Raw genomic sequence first — 17557 nt, forward strand, 5'->3', positions numbered from 1 at the left:
TGAAGAGTAATAGGAAAAAATAGATGGTATAACCATATGAACATAAAAGAAAGAGGTCTTGAAGGCAATCTTTGACTAAAATATACAGTAATATATTTTAACAAAAAGGACTAATCCAAATCTATCCAATATGGTAGAGAGAGTCTCTCTACACATCAATTTATAGATACAGTAAAACTTCATTCAAAACCCTGACCAGGATTATATGTGCATGTGTGTGTGTGTGTTTATGTGTTCATAAATTGTGAAGCTAATTTAAAAATATATTTGAAAATCAATAAACACAGAAATAATTTTCAATAAGAGCAAACCTTGAGGTCTTTCATGACCACACTTTAAGAATTATTATAATGCTGTAGTAATTAAATCAGAGGGGAACTGATGAATTAGTGGGACAGATTATATAGTCAAGAAAGAAAATCCTCAGACATAAGGTCTATGATTTATAGTAAAAGAGAGTCACTGAAATTTTGAGACCAATTCTATTCTAGTGAATGCTTTGTGGTTGCATATTTTTGTAAAAAACAAAAACTTGACCCTGCATCACACTATACACATACACAATCATATATTGGATGGATCCTAAAAATAAAGTTTCCAGAGGGTATAATAGAAAAATAATTTTATGACATTGGATAGACAAAAACTACTTAAACTTTATACATACAGCATTAATCATAAAGGAAAGCCTGGTTCCTTATATTTTATCATAGATATCACCAAGAGAATAAAAGTAAGCTACCATGGATGCTAGTTTCAATACATTTATCTGACAAATCATTTATATGTATGACTTTACAAAAAATAAAAAGACAAACTAACAATTTGACTGAGACATTTAAATATGCACAAAGAAAAAAATTCTAATTGCCACAACTATATGACTAAGCTTTCACAAGAAAAAGTAAGCTAAAATTTCAGCAACACATAGGAAGACTCAATGATTTCACCCTATGACTAAAATCGAAGACTGACTATAGCCATGTATTAGCAAGAGGGTGAAGCTAGAATTCTCAGACACTGCCATTGGGAAGATTACATAGGAGTCCCATTTCAAATGATTTACTGAGCTGTACCTAAGGTTTCCAAGACTCAGCATTTCCACTCCTGAGAATGTAGCCAGTAGCAATGTGCACATACATTACCAGACTGTTCGATATGTATGCATTTGGTACATACATATATTCCTCATATGAAAAAGAAATTAATAGTAAAAAGAATGTAATAATAGAAAATAAATGAGAAAAAACCCAAGTATATATCTATCAAAAGTAAAGAAATAAGTGTTAACACAATGAAGCAGCATACAGAAAAGAAAAATAACTGCTATCATACAAAAGAGCATGAAAAAGTTTTATGGATAAGTTATTGAGCAAAAGAAAGCATATATAGAAAAAATATCTGCCCTACTTTTCCATTTATACAGCATTAATAAATAGGAAAAGTAGATTACAGAGATAAAAGTCAAAATGATTTTTGTTTTGTGGAGGGTTAATTGTGATGGAGTATAAGAAATTTCTAGAGGTACTGTATTCTGATATGAGGTGCAATCAAACATATATTTACTTTTTAAATATCTGTTTATTTACACACATTTATAAAATGTGAAGATTATATATTCATATTCATTCTATTTTATATTTTAAGCAATGTGTAGTACAAATAATCATAGAAAGTACTATGTAGTATACAAAACCAAAAGGAAATTATGTTAATAAGAACAATTAATAAAATTATTTGGCTTCCTTCCAAAAATAATAATGAAACATCTCACAAAAAATCTAACTCACTAATGTACACATACATTTGAATTCCATTCTTCCAAATCTTGAAGATGACATTAATCAAGGTGATTGGGAGCACCAAAATTTATGATCAGGTATGAAGAGCTCTTTTTCTCTAGATCACTGGTTTAAATGTTCCTAATATGCTAATAAAGAAAGTTCATTAACTTCCAATGGCTGTTTGGTGTTTTATGTAAAATGAGTTGATGGCCTCAGCTGACACCATAAAAAGTCATGTCTCTAATTTAAAATACAAGAATAACTTTCCAGCCTATCTCCTTAGAGGCCAAAGAGGAAAAGGGCATCAAAGTAGTGGAACTCTCCTGCCCTTAAGTTTTGCCTTCTCTACCTGACATATTATGTAATATAGCAAAATAGTGCTGGAATAGAAATCAGGTGGTCATTTAAATAATCATTTACTTTATTCTGTCATTTTTCTTTCAGGCAGAAGGTAATTTTTTTCATTTTCTTAAGCATTTAATATGTATTAATATTAATGATACTGAAACTCAAAAATATGATTCCACATTTTATTACATACAACTACTTAGCAGTTTTCAAAAGCGTCAACTCTCAGTCAACTCTCCTTCTTCATGTCTCCATGTGAAGGAGCCACCTCTGGCATGACACCCAGGTTTCAGGACCACTGCATTTCTCCCAGGGAATTCAGTTGAAAGATGCAGTTCAGTAACTTCTGTGCCTGTGCATCAAAACCTTGCAGTCAAAAGAAAAGATATGATTTTGTTCTGTCTCTGCAAATTATGGTAGGTATGGCATGACATGCTCTGCCTTTGTGGGGAAGGTTTGGGGAAGAAATTAAGTTGGCACAAATACATAAGCCCATTTGGTTTCCCCTACGCTATGTTCTTCTTACATGTTTGTTAATAGAAAAAGATATTTTGATCTGTCTACCAGACACACGTATTTCTTAATGTTTCTACTACTTTAGGTGGACAAGGGATATTTGCTTTAAGTCCCTCAATGCAATGATCATGGAATTTTATGACTTGGGGGCTTAAGTATTCTTATCTTTACATGGGGAAAAGTATCAGTTTTCAGTTTTGAAGATTTAGCCTTATTTATCAAATGAGAGATGTTAAAGGGCCCAAAACATGAGCATCAATTCACTGTTTGAAATCACTCACTAACGCTTTACAAGACACCCCAAAATTGACCAATTCAGGACACTTACTGTACCTTCAGGATGGAAGTAATCACAGCATGAGCTTACTTATTTCTCTCTTGGCAATACTCAAAATATTGGGTACAGGATGCCTTGGGTTGAATTTTTCTTCCCTTGCATACCTTCTAAGAGAAATTAGCTTGACTAACTTCAAGCCTATTATGAGTAAGATAAGCAATATTGAAAAATCTTTTCATAGATGCCAAAGGGAGTAAATTAAATTATTGAATTACAGAATAAGTAATGTTCAAAAAGGTCATAGACTGTTATTTGTCACTCCCCTCTGAAGTCAATTTTCCACAATTCTAGAAAAAAAAAAAGTATGGAAATTCCATTTTAAACTCTGTTCTGAAACAGTTTACTCATAAAATCAAGCACTATTTCAAGAGTGTTTTTGTTGTGGAAACGATTACAAAGTAGCCACTCTTTGTGTATTTTATAAAACTCTCAACTTCTGCTATTTAAATTACTTAGCTAATTAGGTCTCTAATGAACAGGTGTGTAAACACACTCATTTTTAACCTTAAAAATAATTTCCAACACTCCTGGGTGCTGTTAAAAATACAGCTAATAAAAAAAAGGCTTAAGCTTTGTGAGGATGATGCAGTTAATCGGAGATCTCTAGAGATATCTGCTGGATAGAAACACTGAACTGTGCAAGCTGATGTGAAAATATTGTAACCTCAATGTGTTTGAATAGAGAATTTAATTCCTTAATTTAAAAGTAGGTAAGTGGTGCTTGTATTATTACATTGGTCACATTAATCATCAAGTTTTCATACAGAGAAATATAGTTAGGCATAGCATCCGGTTAAATCGTTAAGAATAATGACTTGCATAACATTACAAGAATGTGAAATAAATTTTCTATTAAAAAACATGATGAATTCTGTGCATCGACAGATCAACTTTGTTCCACAGAGGAAACCTGAGAAACTGAAAGTCATGTATATTCACCTTACCTTTCTTTTGGTTCTTACTGCACCCCCATACCTTTGCAGAAACACACATTCTTGTCAGGACACAATCATTTATCACAGCCTACCATGTAGTCCGGTAATGTCAACAGGCAAGTGCTACTTAGAAAAAAATACATCCATATGGTGTTCCCCTTTATCCAGGATGCTTATTAGAGTAGAAAAGATTATTCTCAGGTTCTCACATTTCTATTTTTGGAAATATGGGAGATGAGATAAGTTTTGTGAAAAAAAAAAAAATTAACCTGTGAGCTGGGTTCAGTGGCATTTGCCTGCAATCCTAGAAGCCTGAGAGGCCGAGTTAGGAGGATCATGAGTTCGAAGCTAGCCTCTGCAAAAGTGAGACCCTAAGCAACTCAATGAGACCCTGTCTTTAAGTAAAATACAAAACAGACTAGGGATGTGGCTCAGTGGTGGAGTGCCCCTCAGTTCAATCGCTGGTACCTCCCCCCAAAATTAACCTGTGAGATAAAGATTTTTCTAAACTTTGGAGAGCCCTGAAATTTTGAGAAGAGTTGATCTGTGCTTTATTTTTTTATTTTATTTAATTTTTTGGATTCAGCTTATCATAAAGTTGTCTAGAAAAACATCAGAACTGAGCTTAGAAAGGTGTGAAAAAACAGAGGTTTGGCATGGAAATCATGCAAAAGTATAAAACATGTATTTTAAAAATTCTGCTGGAACCTAATACCCTATAGCAGAGAAAGCCTGGAAATGCTGCAGTCAATGGCACCATGAACCTAAATGAAATCTAAATTCTTCCTGTGCATTAGTAATCTTATCTCAATGATCAATCCAAGTGCAAGCGAAGAGATGTGCTTAGTGTGTCAAGATCCCTCCACCATCTACAGGGTATGTAGACAAAGAAAATTTCTGAATCAATAGACAATGGTATACATAAATTATTAAAACCTATTTACCTTTATAGGACACCCACAAAAACTTAAGTTGAGCAATTTCATAGTTATCCTATAAGATTTTATAGGTTTTTATAGGTGTCCTATATATAGGACAATGGGACCTAGTTAGTTAAAATATATCACCAAACTTAGAATCTAGATTTTTGAATTATTTTAATAGGACTAGAATATCAGACTATAATAAACAGGGGAGGAGTCTGTCATTTCATTATCAAAAACTCAGGAAGATTCAAGGAAGATGTGAGGAGTCAAGTGTGCTCATTCCTGAAAACTCAAAAGAGAAATGATTTTTTCAAAGACCATTGAAAATATTTTCCCTTATTCACATTGATTTTACCACTATGTTCTCTCTAAACAGCAAAACCCTCAAAGTTGAATCTACTTTGCTGGAAAATGGGGTGGTAGCTCAGTTAACTGCCTAGTGTAACATGGAGTGTGACTCTCGGGTGTGTTCTTTGCCTCCCGAATTCAAAGAATGAGATCCACAGACAAGAGGAGGATAGAATAGTAAGATTTATTTAAAGCGGAGAAAGACTCCCACAGTTCAGAAGGGATTCCAAGGGAGGAAACCCACTACCTGCTCTTTGCCAGTGGGTTCTTAAAGGCATATCTAGTGTCCCAGCATTGGTGATTGGAAGGGACTATGGTAATGAGAAATGCTAACATGGACTGATCAATCTCTTTAAGATCTGAGTTTAATAAGGCAGTCAGAGTGCATAATTCCAGTTTACACAATTAAGAGGATGGATTCAACCTTGTGGTTTTCATGTCAATGGGGAAGAGGAAGCACTTTAGGTAAGGGAAGATTTGGTGGTGGACCACTGCTAGGGGTAGGGATAGCAGTACTTCAGGGAGACAATTGTGGTTGAAGCTGTTAGGATTAGCAAAAGTTATTAAGGTGTCCTTGTCGTTGAAGCTCTCAGTGGTAGCAACTATCAGGATGTCCTCCAGATCTGTTGTCTCCTTCTGGAATAGCATGGTATTCTCTTCCCCTCCTGTTCTTTTCCAAGGACACATTACCCCAGACAGTTCAGCTGAGAACCAGACACATGAGTCAGCCCAGTGGAGATCAGAACCACCCAGTTAAGCCTGGCATAAATCACCTTTCTTTAGATTTATGCACTGAAATAAACTTACTGCTTTATGTCACTAAGGCTTGGACACTTTGTTATACACCAAATAGTTGATTCATCAGGGTGCCCATGATGCTTTGTATCATAAACTAGGAATCATCAGCCATTTTTAAGTACCAGAATAACCTGAAAAATGCTTTTTGAAAAGTGTTGAGATCCCTGATCTATTAACAGGTTCCTGGAGGGAGTGTTTTGGATAAGGGTCACAGCTTCCAATAAGATTAAGACCTATGGATTTAAGCATACTGTTGTCTTAACAGTTGGGCGAGAATATTTTTAGAATGATTACACATTTTCACACTCTCTTCATCTGCCAATAAAGAGAAACAATTAAGCTTTATATTATGACTTAATTCTCCTAAGGGCATAATTTATTGCCTTAATCTGTGGATTCTAGTTATGTGGGTCAGAGTCTAAAATACCAGAGGACTGTAATAGACTTAGATATATTTCTTAGAACAATGCCACCTGGCAACAAATGGACAGTTATTTCCATCTTCTTGATAAAGGTGAGAAGGGGATATAAATGCATTAAACATGGTCTTCAAGACTATCAGAAACTCTTTTTCTGCAGAAAAAAGCCAGTGAACCCCAAACCAAGCAATCTCTGCCCAAGCCAGAGAGGTATCATGTTTATCACCAATGTTCCTATTTTTCCAATATAATAATGGAATTCCATCTCAGTTTTTGTTGCTGTTTCAGTTTTTGCTTTTCTCTCCCTGTTGTTTCATTTCCTTAGAGATCATCATATGGCTGACTCTTCATTGACTTGAACTCATAGTTGCCTTCCTTGATCTTTCTATGAAGAAATTCCCATCTCACCCTCTCAAAATAGTCAGTCATTACTTTGGATTTTATTTCCTTCACAGCTATTAGCATTGATGGAGTGATTATACTTGTGATAATACCACACATGGTCAAGTTAAACACCAAGAGGATGCAGATAAATAGATATTGAAATACTTGAAAAGCTTGTTTCATTATTACTAGTTAACAAGTCTCATGTGTGCAAGTCTTATTATCAGTTAGATGACCAGAAGCTGAAGTATTAAAGTTCAGTAGATTTTTTTTCTAGAGTTTAAGAATTTGCTAATTTTCTTTTTTATTTGTTCTATGTTCAGACAAGTTTGTGGATAATTTATAAGAGACTTTACCCAAATTAAGAGGAAAATATTTGAAATCTTTCTTTTAGAGCAAAAAATCGTGAGATTTCCATGCCAGTGGATTTGGACAGCCAAGTCAATACTCTTTTCATGAAGAGTCATTCAGATATGGTGCAGAGAGCAGCCATGGACTGGAGACTAACCTTGTTCTGGACAATGCTTTAAGGAAGCTCTTGGAGGGTCTGCTTGGGATTATAGAAATATTATTGAAAAGTTTCAGGTACAATGACAACATGAAATGACATTAATGTTTTATAAATCGTAATTTTTTAAATATGCATTACACAAATAAGACATGGATGAGAGTATCAAATTCTTTTTGGGAATTAGGTTTTACTTTACAACTCTCTACCACCACTACCGTTTTATTTATTGGGGGGTATGAAAAATAGTAGAATGAAACAGACATCATTGCCCTATGTACATGTATGATTACTCCAATGGTATGAATCTACATCTGCACAACCATAGAAAGGAAAGGATGTACCCCATTTGTGTACAATGAATCAAAATGCAGTCTGTAAAAAACAAAAAATAATAATTAAAAGAAAAGTTTAAGTAGATTTTAGCAAACTCACCAGTGAAACTCATGTTTCCCTTGTACTGTATATTCTTAATTCTTCACTGTGTGCAATATTCTTAATTCAATAGGGGGAAAAGTGTTTAAGGCATCAGGCAAGAAGGATTTGGAGTGAAAATGATGTAGACATGCCCAAGTATCCCAGATATTCTTCTTAAAACCTCTAGTTGTTATTGAATATACTGAGATTTAAACTATAGCTAGGCGCAGTGGTACATATCTGCAATCACAGGGATTTGGGAGGCTGAGACTGGAGGATTGCAAGTTAAAGGCCAGTCAGGGCAGCTTAGCAAGGCCCTAAGTGATTTGGTAAGACCTATCTCAAAATAAAAATGAAAAGGGCTGGGAATATAATTCAGTGGTAAAGCACCCCTGAGTACTAAAGCGGGGAAAAAAAGAAAGAAAGAAAATATGTACTGGAGTCATAATGTGGTGATGGAATGATGGACAGTGGCATAGGAGTGGCTGCTGAGCTCTCATTTTGGTTCCAGTGTGGGTCAACTGTAGTATTATATGGAAATTCATTTAACATCCTTTTCCGCATCTGCAAGATAATAGGAGAACTAGTTGATCTCAAACAAGTCTGCATCCTACTAATGGTTTCCCCAGCACTTGGCCTTGCACAGTTTCTGGCAATTAATTTTTTGTTGGCTCTGACAACAGTGCACTCCTTTATTGAGGGCAGCAGCAGGAGGTGGCTGCTGCTGGGTTTTGGAGTCAGACAGACTTGTGTTTGAATTCCAGCTATGCCCTTCCTGGCCAAGGGATCTTGGCCAATTTTCTTAACAATGCCAAGTTTTAGTTCACTCAACGGTAAAATGATGATAGTAATGTCTTTCTCATAGAGTTCTGAGGATAAATGAGATGACATGGAAAATACCTCAAAACATTAAATTCAAACCTCAATAAATGCTAATTTTTTTACTCTGATTTCTTTTTATTTCTTCTTTTAAAATCTCTGTAGATTTATCACTTCTGTTTTCATCAGTATTTTTTTTTTTTCTTTCTCTTTTCATCCATAAGTACAAATATTTCCCCGGTTTAGTTATATACTCTTCTGTGGAAATAAGGTCGTCAGTGATCAGTTGTCATGACTTTCCCTATAACTCTGCTGATTACTTGTAAATAAATATTGCTGTGGTAAACCTCTCATTTGAACCAGAATCACAAAATTTAACTGCCTTTAGTCATCCCCTCATAACTATCCAACTCATTCCCTTAATCTATGACAGACAACATAAAACTCCATAAAGCTGCTCCCATTCTTTGATTTCCAATTTTAGCTTGATGTCGCCACCATCCTCCACAAGACGGAAGCTTCAAACCTAGTGTTAACTCTCTCATGCTTCTCTTCCCCCATGTGCCATAAATCACCACTGACTTTTCTAGTTCCACACTGTTACTTTGTTCATTCACTTCCTTTCTATCTGAGCAAATTACTTCATCTTATTTACCAATGTTAACTTTTCCAAGTATACGTTATAAGGAATCAAAATCAAACCAGCTGAAAATCTAAGCCAAAGAAGGAAAAAAGTACTTTTTAGAAAAATTTATAAATTAACAAAATTTTAAGCCCTGGATTTTGCTTCATGCAGTTATGAATCTAGAAACCCAAAATTAGCTTTTTCCCTTTGAATTTCCCTTTTATCCTTCATTCTGCCTTGACTTATTTCATAGGTGGACTTTCCCAGTATGGTAGCAAAAATGTTGGTAGCAACATAGGACTATAAGAAATGTGCAAAAGGGGTCCCAAATATTGTGTTTTACTCAAAATAATTTTAATAAAGTTACCAAAAGAATTCTAATTGTCCTGCTTATTTCTCATATGTTCTTCTATTCTAGAGAAATGAAAAAAAAAAAAAAAAGAAAATGGTAGCAAAGAAGTCTGCTGTTCCAGAATTGCATGGAGTACCAGATAAGAGCCTCCTTGTTTATGTCCATCCAAATTATTAGGCCTACAATCTGTTCTTCCTGTGGAGGAGGGAGTTAGTCCAGGACTGTTACTCCATTAGAAGTCCTTCCACCTGAAACAGAATTGAGGGAAAGCAACACCCAATTTGTCACCCTGAAAAGAAAAAGAAAGAAACCCACTAAATATAATATATTTTATGAAATTCCTCTTTTGAAAATTATTTGATAGCCTCTAAATTTCAGTTGCAGATAAAAATACCCTTTTCAATTCTTATCATCCATTAAACCAACTAAATATCATGATCGGGCATTTATAGAAATCTACTCTCACTATATTATGGTTTGTATGTGAAGTTTTCCCCCCAAGTTTGAGACAATTAAAAAAGTTCAAAGGTGAAATGATTGGGTTATGAGACTTTAACCTAATCCATATATCAATACACTTCAATGGATTAATGGAGTGGTAATTATAGGCAGGTAGGGTGTGACTGCAGGAGGTGGGTCATTTGGGCCTGTCTTAGGGGTTTATATTTTGTCCCTGGTGAGCAGAACTCTCTCTCTTCTTTCTGATTGTCTTGAACTGCTTTCTTCCATCACACTTTTCTGCCCTGATATTCTACCTTGTCTCAGGCCCAGAGCAATGGAGTCTGCCCTCTATAGGTTGACACTTCTGAAGCCGTGAACCTCAAATAAATTTTTCCTCTTCTAAGATTGTTTTTGCCAAGTCTTTTGGTCACAATGAGAAAATAAAATAAGATAAAAAATAAAAAAGTTGACTAAATCACACTGTAAACCCAAGTTAGCCTTATAGCTGGATATCCTTGAAAAAAGAATAGTTCCCACTCCTGGAATGTTAAAGAGACATGTGAAACACACAAAGTGCTGCCTGCCACATAGGAAGAGCACAATAATGCATTATATTTTACCAGCCTAACAAATGCTATCTCATTTCCACTCAGCTCTAAAGTCTTGAATTAGTTGAGCTTTTCTTAATGCAATAAAAGATTATCTCTCATCTATGTGTTGCTGCTTATTGACATTTTCATGGAAGTTGAATATCAAATATCATGTGTCAATGAAGAAATATTATCATAAAACTACTTGGAAATTTCAAAAGCTTATCTAATTGTTTTTATAATTACTTATTTCTGCCTCCCACACACTTTGCATTCTGAAACACACAGATGCAGAAGACAGTGTTAACATGATCTACAGCAGGAACTGGGGTGAAGAAGTGAAATCTGAATTGGATCAACAAATGATATATTTGAACTGAAATACTGGGCTATCAACTCCTGGGAGACAGAAGCATATTTTATTACTTTGTCTCATGTGTAGATGCTCAACCATTTTTTATGGTCATATTTAGAAATCAAGTATAAACACAATGCACTTTTAAAAACTGTACAAGTACAATGTGCAATTATCAACATAGTATATTTTCAAAGAGATTTTGAGTCTCAAAAATAGTTATTTGGAAAATTTACATCAACATGAATGTTTGTCATTTAAGTTCACAGTTCTTAAAATCAAATGAAATATTATTTACCTTATCTGAAATATTGATTCAGAATTTTCTTAAATGGATCATGCTATTTTTGGGTGAATACTATTATTTTATTCTTAAGATCATGGCAAAAAAAATTGCTTTCTTTTTATGAATACACGAAACTCAGTATTTTATCAGTTTCGAATTAACATACATGTTATTATGAGATTGTTTCAGATACAGAACTTATTTTCCATCTTTTCCATATCTAGTCTAAAAATATAATTCATTTTAAAATCTTCAAAAGTCCATATGATAAATGTATTCTTTGTTCTTTCATTTAAATTCTAGTCATAAAATATTTTTCTTAAACTTGCTATATCTGCAATTTTAGGTGTAAAATATTAATGCAACTGAAAATGAAACACATATGTTTATTAATAAACCCACACGTGTAGGCAACATTTGCATAACATAATTTAAATTCAAGAACTGTCTTTAATTGATATCCCTAATTAACAATAAAAAAGTTCAATAGTCAAAAAAGGAATATGTATAGGGTTGAGTGGCTGTAAAAGATACAGAAGCAGATATGAAGCATTAAGATCATTCAACAATAGCAATTTGAATTTTATTTAAAATATATATCAAATATGTAGAGAGTAGCCAAAAGTGAGTAAGTTGTGTTTATATGTGTGGTGTGCACAACATAACATGTCCAATCATTTTCTTTACTTTCCTTTATTTTATTTTATTTTTTTTGTTTTGCTCTAGTTTTGAAATTTTACTCTCCATTTCTGCAAAATCTTGAGATTTGTGAAATGGTGGTTTAACTGATTTGGAAATTCTGAATAAAGTGAGCAGAGAGAAGAAAATAGAATAGTCTTTGAGAACAGAGTGGTAATAAACTCTAGTAATTGGGATCTAGAGTAGATGAAGATGTAAAGGCACAGTGACTGCTTCAGCTTAGTCCAGATCAGCTGGACCAAGGTTTACTCATAAGTGATAACATTAAAACACAACAATTAACAACTTTCAGTTTTTACTATGTATTAAAAACTGAAAGCTGGGTGCACTGGTGATTTCCTGTAATCTTAGTAACTTGGGAGACTGAAGACAGTGGATCAAAAGTTTCAGTCTAGTCTCAGTAACTTAGAGACACCTTGTCTGAAAATAAAAAAATAAAGAAGACTGGGGATGTAGGCTAGTAGCAGAGCATCCTTGGGTTCAATACTCAGTACTGGAAAATAAACAAACAAACAAACAAACACAATATCTGTTAATATATTAATCACCACAACAAATTATTATAACCTTAATTTGTCCTCCAAAATTTATTTATTAAAGCCTTAATCCCTAAAGTGGTTATATTAGAGATAGGGCCTTTAAGGTGATAATTAAAGTCAAATAAGGCCTTAACAGAGGGCTCTAATCTGATAGGTCTTATATCCATATACAAAGAGGAAGCTTGCAAGCGTTCATGCACATGAGGATATAGGGATAAGGCAACCTTTTCTTTTACAAGCCAGAAGAGAGGACTCCACTGACACAATACCCTCCTAACAGCTAATCTTGGCTGTCCAGCCTCCAGTAGTGCAAAATAGATTTCTATTGTTTAAGCCACCCAGTCCATGGTACTCTATTTTGGCATAATGAGCTGACTCATGCAAATACTAGGAACAGATGCTATTATTACACACATTTTACTCTTCACAAAAGTAAACCAGAGAGAAATGAAGTAATTTTGTTATCAGCTGTTGAAGAAATGTCAAGGCATGCCTTGAAACCAAGTTGTTTCATTCTCAGGACCATGATTTTGTTTGCTTTACAACCTCTCTCATACAGATTGATATGTACAGTGGTATCTTTTTAATTTCTTTACGAACTTTAATAACAAGTTATTTTTCTCACTCTCAAAGTTCTCTTTCATTATATAAAATCAGATATATCAGAAAGTAACTTGACTTTCTGTAACTCTAAATACAGTAAGCTTTATTCACTTGTTAAATACTGTAACAACACATCAGTGAGACTTATCATGAACCAGCTAGTTAATGCTACAGTGCAGTTTACAACTAGCAGATCAAAAAGCTCTCAATATTGTATTAAATAGTTTTTGTTGAAAATATTTGAGTTTCAAAGAGTATTAATTTATTCCACTTACATTCTTCATTTGTTCATGTTACAAAAGAGTTAAGTAGATATTTCAGAAGATATGAGAATATCAGCCTTTGAGAAAACTCTGGCAAATGAAAGTGTCTTACAGTAACTACAACTTATTTGACGAATTCAACATTAATGAAATACAGCAGTTTATCAATGAGGCAATCTACCAATAATGCAAAATCATTAAGTGGTTTTCAAATGTTTCTGCAGTGATCATTTCTTATAAAAAAGCAAAAAAAATAAAAATAAATTCAGAAATGCCCAGGAATATGTAGTAAACATTCCATTATTTTGCTACCAAATGCTTATAGATAACATTTTCAAATACATTCAATTGTCAAATCTTCAATTATTGATGAATGACATATATTGCATTCTACACAGGTGCATTCACAGAAACACATATTAAGAAACCCATTACAATCTTTTGTTCTAAAGCCATCATTTCTTCACGGTAGACATTTATAAAGATTTCCTAAGACCATGCAATTTAAACTATGTCTTACATTTGCCATCAGTAACTTTGCTTCTTTTAGTGCTCTCATTTCCCCAAATTGGATAAAGATAAACTACCATCTTTACCCCACTACCATTTTGCAGGAGCTGAATATTAAATAACAAAAAATTTTAAAATGGTGGGTACCAAATAAATGCAGAAATTATAAGAGGTTCCTAAACTGCCATAAAACTGTCAAATTCACAGACTCTTACTTTGTTGCTAGCTTGCTTCTTTAAATGATGAGGCACTTCGGCACCCACTTTATTACTTTCTTCTGTTTAAGAACATGCATCTATGTTTACTCTTCTGTATTATCAAGTGATAATACCAGAAACGCTTTTTAATTTTTCTGGGAAGCTATGATTGAAACATCACAGGGTTCATTTTTACATTTTACCAAATGTTTTTAGGGAACAAAATCAGTTTTGAGATTTGGGAGAGGCCTGAGGAAAGGGCAAGTGTCATATCTTCAGCCTACTTTGTCCATCTGTCGGATTCAGGCATGTCTCTCTACAACTTGTTGCCTGCTTCAGAAGGCTCTTATAATAAACCCCTGAGGAGCATCTGCGAGAGAGCTCATCATAAAGGAAGAGTTGGGCAGTCAAGCTTGGCTTAGTAAAAAAGCTTTCATTATCAGCTAACAGAAGCAATTCTGAGTACAGCATGATGTTCATCACTCATATTTGTCTTTGAGCCTAACCACCCATGGACTTCTGTCTGAGTCCTATTAGAGAAAGAGAAGCACAAGGAAAAAAATGGACTGGGCTATTTTTCAATTAGCACTTTGTATGATACTGTGACATCAGCTCCTTTGATACATGTCTGTAAATGGCAGAATAAAGTTTTGTTCCTGCTTGTGTCAATAATGCAATGTAGATGTGATGCTGAAAATACTCAGGAGAACACCATGACTTTGTATCTCCTCAGAGACTCTCGTAGTAGTATCCAAAGAGAAACATATTATATAGAATCAATGGTTTACCCATGTGAACCAGAAGTAGCCTTCAATTGTTACCGAAGAAGAGGAGGGCAGTGGTGGTCAGCCTGCCTGCAATAGCCAACAGGACTTGCTTTGAATTTAGAGTTGGCACATTTTCTCATTAAGGAAAGGTTTTATGAAGACTACTTTTCTATGTTGACTTGCTGAGTCCTGGGGGCCAGATATTTGGTCAGACATTATTCTGAATATATTTAGAAGATATTAGCATTTAAGTCAGTAGACTTTGAATAAAGTAGATTACTCGCCATAATGTGAATAGACTTCATTCAATGAGTTGAAAATTGAACAAAACAAAGCCTGAATTCCCTGAGTAGAATAAATTCTGACAGAAGAATGCATTCAAATATTTCCACTGCAACTCTCTTGGGTTTCCAGTCTGTTTTTATCTTTCAAATTCTAAGTGGCTTCAATGTGCTTGTAACCATTCTTCAGATTTTCAGCTTATCCAGCTTCCACAGTCATATGATTCAATTCCTTAAAATAAATCTCCCCACTTATCAGGGAAAACATTTGGCCTTTGGTTTTTTTGGGATTGACTTATTTCACTTAGCATGATATTCTCCAATTCCATCCATTTATTTGCAATTGCCGTAATATTATTCTTCTGTGTGGCCGAATAATAGTCCATTGTATATATCAAAATGCAGTCTGTAAAAAATTTAAAAAAATAAATAATTTTTAAAAAGCCTATCAAACTACACACACAAAATAAATAAATAAATCTCTCACTATGTGGCTACGTGAAAAGATTCAGCCATAGGTATCGATATGGATATAGATGCCAGAAACAGTTATATACACACATCCTACTGATTCTGATTTTTTTGTTTTGTTTTGTTTTGTTTTTTGGTAGGATTTTGACTGAGGCACATTGTTGGATATGGTAAAGAGAATAGTGGCTTACCAAAGATGTCCTCCTTCCAGAATCTACGAACATGACAAAAGAGACAATGTAGACGTTATTAAGTGTTGTATATTTCCAAGGTAGACCCAATGGAATCATGAGTTTCTAATAAGTAAGAGCGGAAGACAGAAAAATTACAGTCAGGAAAGGACCCATGATGACTGGCATTTGGGGTCGGAGCAATGCATTTGATAACTGTTAGCCAGGACCCAAAGAATATGGGTGATCCTAAGAAGCCAAAGGGGCAAGGAAATAAATTCTTCCCTGGAGACTATAGAAGGAAGCAGCACTGCTGAATCCTGATTTTTTAACCAGATGAAATTAATTTTACTTTTGATCTCCTGAATGTAAGCTAATAAATTTTTGTTGTTTCAAACCAACCAATTTTGTGGTAGTTTCTTACTACAACAATGGAAAGTTCATGAACTAGAAATGTGGAAATAGCAGATGAGGACAGTGTTCTGCAAAAAGAAAAAGAAAAGAAGGCATAAAGAGGGGATCTGGGAATGGTTTGAGGCAAAGGCGGTGAGCAAGAGCAAAAGACAGGTTAAAAGAGGCTAAGAGAAACAAATGACTTCCAAGGCTTGCCTTAGAGCAATATGATTTTTGAGCTTCATAATAGTTGAACTATCGTTTAACTATTTTGATGTGCTCATAGCTACTTCAACATTCTTGGAAGATTATAATAATCCCTAAGAATTCTCAGTGAGAACTAAATGTATTTTTACTTTGCTCTACTGTGTCCTAGTTTCAAATACTTTACAACTTGATTGTGGTGAATATTTCCAAATGCATCCTCATATCAAAACACCAAGTGGTACACCTCAAATGCATACAATATTCACTTGTTAATTATGCCTCAGTAAAGGTGGAAACATAATTTAATATTGCCTCTTACTCTTTAGCAATCCCTGATTGTTTTTAAAAGCACTATTCTTTCTTAATACAAAATATACTGCATAATTTATTCTTTTGTAGAAAAAACAAGACATTCCCCAAATTTAAACAAAATAATAACAGCGCTGTTTTAATGTCAAATATTATAAATTAACAATCAAAATTTAGTTTTTTATATTTGTATATTTACCGCCTCAAATATATTTTATTATTTTACTGATGACTCTAACTCCTGAGGTCTTCACTACAGCCATTCAGCAATTCTGAAATCTTTTCAAGTCCATAAACTGCTGTGCCTGAGGAATACCTTTTCATCAGTTTACTAGTGATCTCTATATTTTTCAATGCATCATTTTTGTACTATTTTCTCTCTGTTTCTATTTTTAAGGCAAAGTAGCTCAGTGCCTTTCGTTACATTTAAAATGAATTTAAGACAACTCTGCTTAACTATTGTCTTGAACATTGATTTAAGTCGTGAACTGTAAGTAAGAACACAGCCACAGATGGAAATGTTACTTTTAAATATTTCTTCAAGGCCAATGGAGAGAAGGTATGGCAGTAGAGAAATAGAGTAATGGAATGAGAGCAAACTAGAATATTCTATTGCATCTGAATTAGAATATAATGATATCTGTTATGATGCTTATTCTGAACAGCTGATTGTTTTACAGTATTTACAGGTTACTATGGCAGGCAGTTTTTGCCCTATGGCCCTTTAGACAGAATCAGACTAGGTTGAGCCATGGGATGCAGAGGTTTGACTTCTAGGAACTTCCAGGAAGCATGTGGCTTGCCTGGGAGTGGTTCCCTGTCTCCTTCTGGAATTTTTTCCGTAAGAAAATGGCTTCTCTAACTCTACCGCATCCTGTCCATCACAGAAGCTCCTCCCAGTCCTTGTCCTCTTTACCTGTATGTTATAAGTAAAGGAGAGTTGGGTGAGTTGCTGTTGTT

Source organism: Sciurus vulgaris (genome assembly GCF_902686455.1).
Source record: "Sciurus vulgaris genome assembly, chromosome: 9".
Taxonomy (NCBI): Eukaryota; Metazoa; Chordata; class Mammalia; order Rodentia; family Sciuridae; genus Sciurus; species Sciurus vulgaris.